Here is a 7,488-nt window from a genome sequence, read left to right as displayed (position 1 = left end):
TGACCCTTCACCTTCCTGATCTTTCTCCTCTGGACACGTTCCAGTTTGACAGTGCCCTCCTTAAAAGTGTGCCTCCCAGTACTGAACACAGAGTTTGAGATGCCACCTGAGCAGTGCAGAATTAGGTTTGTTGCACCTCTCTGGGATTTTCTAAATTAAGAGTGGTAAACAAACCTTCAAGTAATCTGAAGGTTATTTGAAAACTTGTCTTTGTGCTAGTCTGAATATGCACTGAACTCTTGCCTGCGACATAAAAAGGTAAAGGTAAAGGACCTCTGACAGTTAAGTCCAGTTGTGAATGACTCTCGGGTTGCGGCGCTCATCTTGCTTTACTGGCCGAGGGAGCCAATGTTGGTCTGCAGACAGTTTTTCTGGGTCATGTGGCCAGCATAACTAAGCCGCTTCTGGCGAAACCAGAGCAGTGCATGGAAACGCCATTAACCTTCCTGCCGGAGCGGTACCTATTTATCTACTTGCACTTTGACATGCTTTCAAACAGCTAGGTTGGCAGCAACATGTTGCCTGCAACATAGTAAACAGTCAAATAAAGAACCTCAGGTCATGCTGTTAGGTAATAGATCTATGGAACAGAACAGAAAGATTTCAACTCTTATTGGTCTCAGAAAGTTTTAAGAAAGTTTCATAAGTTTTCAGAACTTGTGGGGGTGCCACTCAGAAAATGGCTGCCACGGAGGGAATGTGGCATAACACAAAATGGCTGCCATGGGAAGTGTGGCTTAACACAGTATTAGAGACAACCACCCCCGATCACTTTATGCTTACCCATAGGAAGTCAGCTATGTCCTGCTGGTGCTGATTATGGAGTTCACACGCACGCTGCTACTGTCAAATAAGAACAGAGAATACCAGAAAATATATATATAAGAGAGCAACACCACTCTCATTTCACAGAAATTGATTAGAAGATGCCTGCACATTTTCCTCCATAACTTACTTTCTAGGAGAGCTGGAGCCTTTTTAAAATAAAAATTCCAGAGGTTGGGGCACCTGTCCAGGGGCTACTGGAAGCCCTCATGGGTGCCACAGCACCTGTGGGCATCATTTTGATGACCCATGCATTATATGTCTCCTACAAACTGAGTTTGGAAAAGGGTCTCATCTTAATGCATAGGCAAGTTGGTAGGTGAGGAGGCATTCCATCAGATTTGAGGGCCCTAAGCCACTTCAAACTGCAGAGCATGGTTCAGATGATACCTGCATTCTTCCATACCAAACCATTCCCCACTCTCTACACACAGAAAATTAGTATGTCAGAGAAAAAGGCTAGGATCCTTTCCCTTTGAGTGCTAATTTTTTGTGGCAAGGATTTTTTTAGGAAGGGGGAGCATTCAATTGAGTGAGCACTTATTTAGAAAAAAATATATGGTGGGTGGGGACATGACAGAGGTTTATAAAATTTTGCACATTGGGAGCAAATGGATAGAGAACACTTGTATTCCCTCATAATAATAATATCTCAGGGCCACCCATTGAAACTGATAGGCAGTAGATTCAGGAGACAAAAGTAATTACTTCTTCCCACAGCACTTAATTAACTTGTGAAATTCAGTGTTACAAGATGAGGCAATGGCCACTTGCTCAGAGAGCTTTAAAAGATAATTAGACCAATTAATGGAAAGCTAGGTCTATCAAGGAACATTAGTCATAATAGCTCTGTGGGACCAGGTAAGCAACAGGGGAAGGTGATTGCCCTGCTTCTGAGCTGCTGGGGGCAAACAGGATGCTGGACTTCACGAGCCTGCACTCAGTAATTGGAAGTGGAATTGTCCAGAAATCAGCACCTGGCATTCTTGGGCAACTGCTAGGACCCCGAAGGCCCAAGAGAAACTCAAATACATATGGCACTGTAAATGCCCAGGGAACACTCAGAGCTGGCAGGGTAAGAATGGCTGGCATGTCTGAAAACCTGACTCCAAAGCCTTAGACTCAGTGTGTTGGAAGATACCATTGAGGTCTTCTAGTCAAATCCTGGCAGCTCAACGCAGGATTCAGCCATAGCATCCTCAAAAGAAAACCATGCAGACTCCGCCAAAATGCCTCCAGCACAGGAGAGCCCACCACCTCCCAAGTCACTTTTGTTTTTGCTCCATCTCCTCTGCTAATTCATTTGCATCTCTTGTACACAACACATGCTGTGTCACACCCAATTGCACAGACTGGTTCACTGTATCTTCACCCTGTAGTGTAAACCACCAATATAATTCTGACAGCTGACAAATGAGTGGCGACTACAGCATTTGCATCTCCTTTTGGCAACTCAGCATGACTGCTGCTCCGTTAATGGACTGAGCCCTGGATGATTGATTACAGTTCTGTGCCACTTTATCCAGAATGGCCCAAGGAGGTCAACCAGTTAAAAACTCATAAGACATCTCCATAAAACTCTACAGTACACTGCTATTTTTCTCATAATAAAAATAATTATCACATTTTTTTAAGAAAAACTTTATATAATATAGACTATTTTGTCAATTAGAATGCCTCTTGTTGCTGTACACTTAAATGCAGGCAGATCCAGAAGACTTTAGCTCTGGAACAAACAGAAAAAACATGAATTGTCATTCATGTGGTGCAGGAAAGATAGAGGGAAGCACAGCACCACAACTTTCAGAACATCATCTGCTAGAGTACCAGGTTAACTGACAGACCCTCTTTGTTATGGTAAGTGAATGAGGTGATAGTGAGACTATCAAGTGAGTTTGTGAATGATTAGCATGGAGAAAGTTAAGGGAATGAAGAAAATAAAAGAGAGGTTGGATACTTTTTTTCCTTTTCTTTGTTGAGGTTCCTGCTTCACACTAGCAGTTTAAATGGTACAGGTTCTTGCAAGATTGCTTTCATTTCTAATTAAAAACTAAAAGCTGAATTTTCAGTTTGTTGAATACCTTTTGCTAAAGCTTGAAGTGTTTTAAAAGCGGAATCTATGCAGTCAAAACTAAGCACCACTGAGTTCAATGGAGCTTAATTCCAGGTAAGTACAAGATCACAGTCACACGGATTCAAAAACATTGGTGTTACACTATATACTCCTGTTCATTGGTGTGTATGTGAACAAATGGTATGACACACCCAACGTGCATTTTTGTTTTAAATAGTTTATGTATTGTGTTTGAATGCTGTAACTCACCCTGGGACCTGAGGGTGAAGGGCGAGTAATAAATAACAGAACAAAATGGAAAATTCTGGAAAAGCTTGAACAGGGTTTACTTCTGAGTAGATTTTGAAAAGGCCTTCTTTAGTCTGCTCTGTGGTTTTACTAATGTTTTGTGTTGTTTTTCTTACTCTGTTCCACTTTCATTTTGATAGTAAGCCACCTTGAATATCTGTTTAAAAGTCAGTCATTAAATAAATTGAGCAGTCAAGGTTTATCCAGCAACATTTCTAGCTTGGGTGCCTTTGTAGTGATGCAGACTGAATGCAACACATAATTCATTATCTCTGCTGATGGACCAGCTGCTTTTGGCTTTCCCTCAACCATCACCTATCTGCAGCCATTCCAATGGGCTTCCTGAACTGTTTCCATCCCAACTGGTCATTACAATTTTTAACTGCTGATCCTGTCCTCCCCCCTTTTGCAATTGTTATGGTCTTGTAAGCAGCCATCCTGAGTGGTATATTTGCACAAAGGGCAGGATTAAAATGCTCTAATTTAGAAAGAAACTATAATAACTAGTGACCAAGCTTTAATTTATCCCTCTCCTTCTTCCCCATTGCTTTTTCCTTGTGTGTATTGTACTGTCTTTTAGATCAGAAGCCTGGGGCCAGGGACAGTTTTCCAGCACAGTGGTACCTCAGTTTACAAACAGTTCTGTTTAAAAACTATTTGGTTTACAAACTCCGCAAAACCGGAAGTAGTGTCCCGGTTTGCGAACTTTACCTTGGTTTACGAATGGAAGCCAAACGGTGGAAGGGCACCAGTGGGAGGAGGCCTCATTAGGGAAAGCGTGCCTCGGTTTAAGAACGGATTAGGTTTAAGAACGGACTTCTGAAATGGATTAAGTTCGTAAACTAAGTTACCACTGTACAGTGGTACCTCAGGCTACAGACGCTTCTGCTTACAGACACTTCAGCTTACAGATTCCGCTAACCCAGAAACCGTACCTCAGGTTAAGAACTTTGCTTCAGGATGAAAACAGAAATCGCATGGCAGCAGCGGGAGGCCCCATTAGCTAAAGTGGTACCTCAGGTTAAGAACAGTTTCAGGTTAAGAACTGACCTCCAGAATGAATTAAGTTCTTAACCCAAGGTACCACTATGCAGAATTGCCTTCAGACGGCTTGGAGGTCAGATAACTCTATACTCTCCAACATTTCTCCAATGAAAATAGGGACATCCTAAGGAAAAGTGGGACATTCCGGAATCAAATCAGAAACCGGGACGGCTTCAATAAATCAGGGACGTCTATGGAAAATAAAGACACTTGTAGGGTCTGTTTTTGTTTAGCCAAGTCTAACCTGACACATGTTTTAATTTCTTTTTAGCTTGCTATTAATTTTAATTATCGTATTTTTGTATTTTTTAAAATACAAGCAGTGACAATTTCACACAGGGCTTCTGTTCCCATCCCCTGTGTCTGTTGGCGGAGTTTTATAAGAGCGCCCTGCTGCGTCCCCATCTTCATCCCCCATTCTGTCCCCAAAGACCCAGGCATCGGGGATCGCGTGTCAACTGGACACACCTAAAATGGTTGCTGCCTGTACCTGTTTTTAGCTATCTTTTACTGATAAAATTAAATGTTTGTGGAGGGGGGTTGTAAACCGCTTAGCAGCCTATTTACAATCAAGTGGCATGTAAGTTTTGTCAACACATAAATGTGAAAATGTTATCAGGTGGACCTGTGCTACCAGCATAGAGTGAGTAGAAGAAAGCTGAATGTGAAAAGAGCCCAGAATATAGTTTAAGGCAGAGCTTTCCAAACTTTTCATGCTGGTGACATACTGTTTAGACATGCATCATTTCAAAACACAGTAATTCAGTTTTATTAGCAATCTGGAGGTTAAACTAACCCCTTTCCAGGAGCACAGGGAGTGTTTGCGCAGCACACAGATTGGAAAGCTCTGGTCTAAGGGTACATAAGGCATCTACCTACCTTACCTGAAGCTAAGAAGGTCCGGGTGTGGGCACCAACTGAGCACTCCACATATGTTGGGTTGGCTTCCAAGATGGAATAAACAAATACACACACAAAAATAAACTCTGTAGTGCCAGCCCAAAGCATTTTGTTGCCTGAAGTGGAGCACCTAACATTCCCTCCCCATTCTGAGCACAACAATTCACAATGTTTCACTGCACCATTCTGTTCAGACATCAGTTCTTGCTTTCATCTAGCCTTCCTAAATTCCATCATGTGAAGCAGCCAACTTCACCTTGCTGCCTCCCCACTAGGAGACCTATGAAAACTGGCCCCACAGTAGTTGTTTGCGGAGTGCAAAAGCCAAGAAGGCACAATATGGCAAGGGCCTTTTTACCTCCATCAGACATCTGCTAAGATGCTGACTTCAGGCAGGCTGAACACCTGCCAGAGCTGCAGATAGATACGTACAAGCTCAGCACCAGCCTGGTGGGGCAAGATACACCCCAGGGTTTGCTGCAACCCATATTCTGGGCAGAGATAAGGGGCTCAACAAGCAGCCAAGGTGGAACCGCCTTCGGTACTTGCACCCAGCCCAGTGTGTGAGCTGTCAGGCTACAGGGAGTCACAGGGGAGGAATGGTCCTGCTTAAGAGCAAACCCAGGGCAAACTGCACTCCCCACTGAAACTGCAGCCTGCTGCAGCAAGAAACACAAGGGTGTTGGGGGGGGGCAATGAGTCCAAGTCCTACATCTCTTGCCTGTTTCTCTCCCCTGAATTTTAAAAATTGGGTTTTTCCCCTTTAAAAAATGCTTACATGGTAGTTGAGTGCAGCGCAAAGCACATTGCTGGTTGTGGTGCACTGTTTTTTTAAGGAAAAAGTAGGGAATGTTAGCACAGGTGAAAGGTGTTTAATCAACCAATTTCCTTATGTCTGGCAGTCCCGCCAGTGTTTGCTTAGTTTTAGAAGATTGTCGTTAATTAAGCCCTACTTAGAGTAAACGCAAATTAACAAACCTAGTGTAGTCAAGTTAATGAACTTCAGTGGGTCTACTCTGAGTAGGACTAGCCTTGGCAATCACCCTCAGTATCTAAATGACAAACGCTTACAGAAGATTTTGAGGTCTTCAAGTTTGTCTTACTCAAGCCTAGCCAAGGTGGTGCCCTCCAAATGTTGTTGAACTGCAGTTCACATTATCCCTGATCACTGGCCACACTGGCTGGAGCTGATGGGAGTTGTAGTCCACCAAATATCTGGAAGGCAGCAGCAGCTTGCTCCAGTGGCGTAGCGTGGGTTGTCAGCACCCGGGGCAAGGCAAGTAATTTGACCCCCTAACCCGTGGATTTGCGCCCCCTAACCCTAACCCCCTGATGTTGCGCCCGGTGCGGCCGGCCCCCCCTGCACCCCCCACGCTATGCCACTGGCTTGCTCGCCCCTGGATTCCTAACTGCATGTTTCGGCAGCAGACATTACACTGGTAAAATCCCAGGGCAATTGGCTTGCTCTAGCTGTGTATCATGAGAAAGCAAGAGACAAGGCTGCTATTGTTGCAAGTCAATAAATACAACTTAGGGCGTGTCCACACTTCTGCTTGTCCCACCACTTTCCCCCAGGGAAAACCTACACCTTACCACTGAATCAAAGCAGACATCAATTGGATTTTCCGTGGATTGAAGTTTGCACTAATTCAGTGGTGAATAGTGAGTTTTCCCAGGGAAAGCAGTGGGGCAAATGGAAAACGGCTCAGACCCACGCTTTCTAGGCACAGAATAGGCAAGGCTTAAGTGATATGGTACAAGCCCTTAGTCCTCCTCAAGCGCAGCCTTTGAAGCTGTAGTCCTCTCCATAGTGGTGAGGAAGCTCGGGTCCAGGGGCTGAAAGTGGCCCTCAAAGCCTCTCTGCCCATCAGTGGATGGAAAGGTGTGTGTGTTGTCTGTGTGCCTGCATGTGTAAACTCTGACTTTTGTCTGGCTGGGATGCAACCTGCTGTAGAAAGATACAGGTTGCATCCATTGCTCTGCCCACTTTTGCCTCTGGCCTGCCAACCACTGGCATGTGCTCCCTGAAAGGTTCCACATGAGGGAATGTGGTCCTCAGGTTAAAAAGCCATTAAACACAATTGGACTTCTTTTAACAATGTGTTGGATCACCCTTAAAGTATGTGTAATTTAACTGGATCAACTTCTTTTCCTGTTACATTCATCTCTTTCTCGCTCTCTTCCTCCCCCTCCTTATGTTGCCTTCCCTGTATCAGATTTTTAGACTGTGCTCATCTGTTGAAGGACCTTACAGTGGTACCTTGGGTTACATATGCTTCAGGTTACATACGCTTCAGGTTACACACTCCACTAACCCAAATATAGTGCTTCAGGTTAAGAACTTTGCTTCAGGATAA

This window comes from Podarcis cretensis (genome assembly GCF_951804945.1).
Source record: "Podarcis cretensis genome assembly, chromosome: 8".
In the NCBI taxonomy this organism is placed as follows: domain Eukaryota; kingdom Metazoa; phylum Chordata; class Lepidosauria; order Squamata; family Lacertidae; genus Podarcis; species Podarcis cretensis.
Note: the sequence above shows the minus strand (reverse complement) of the source record.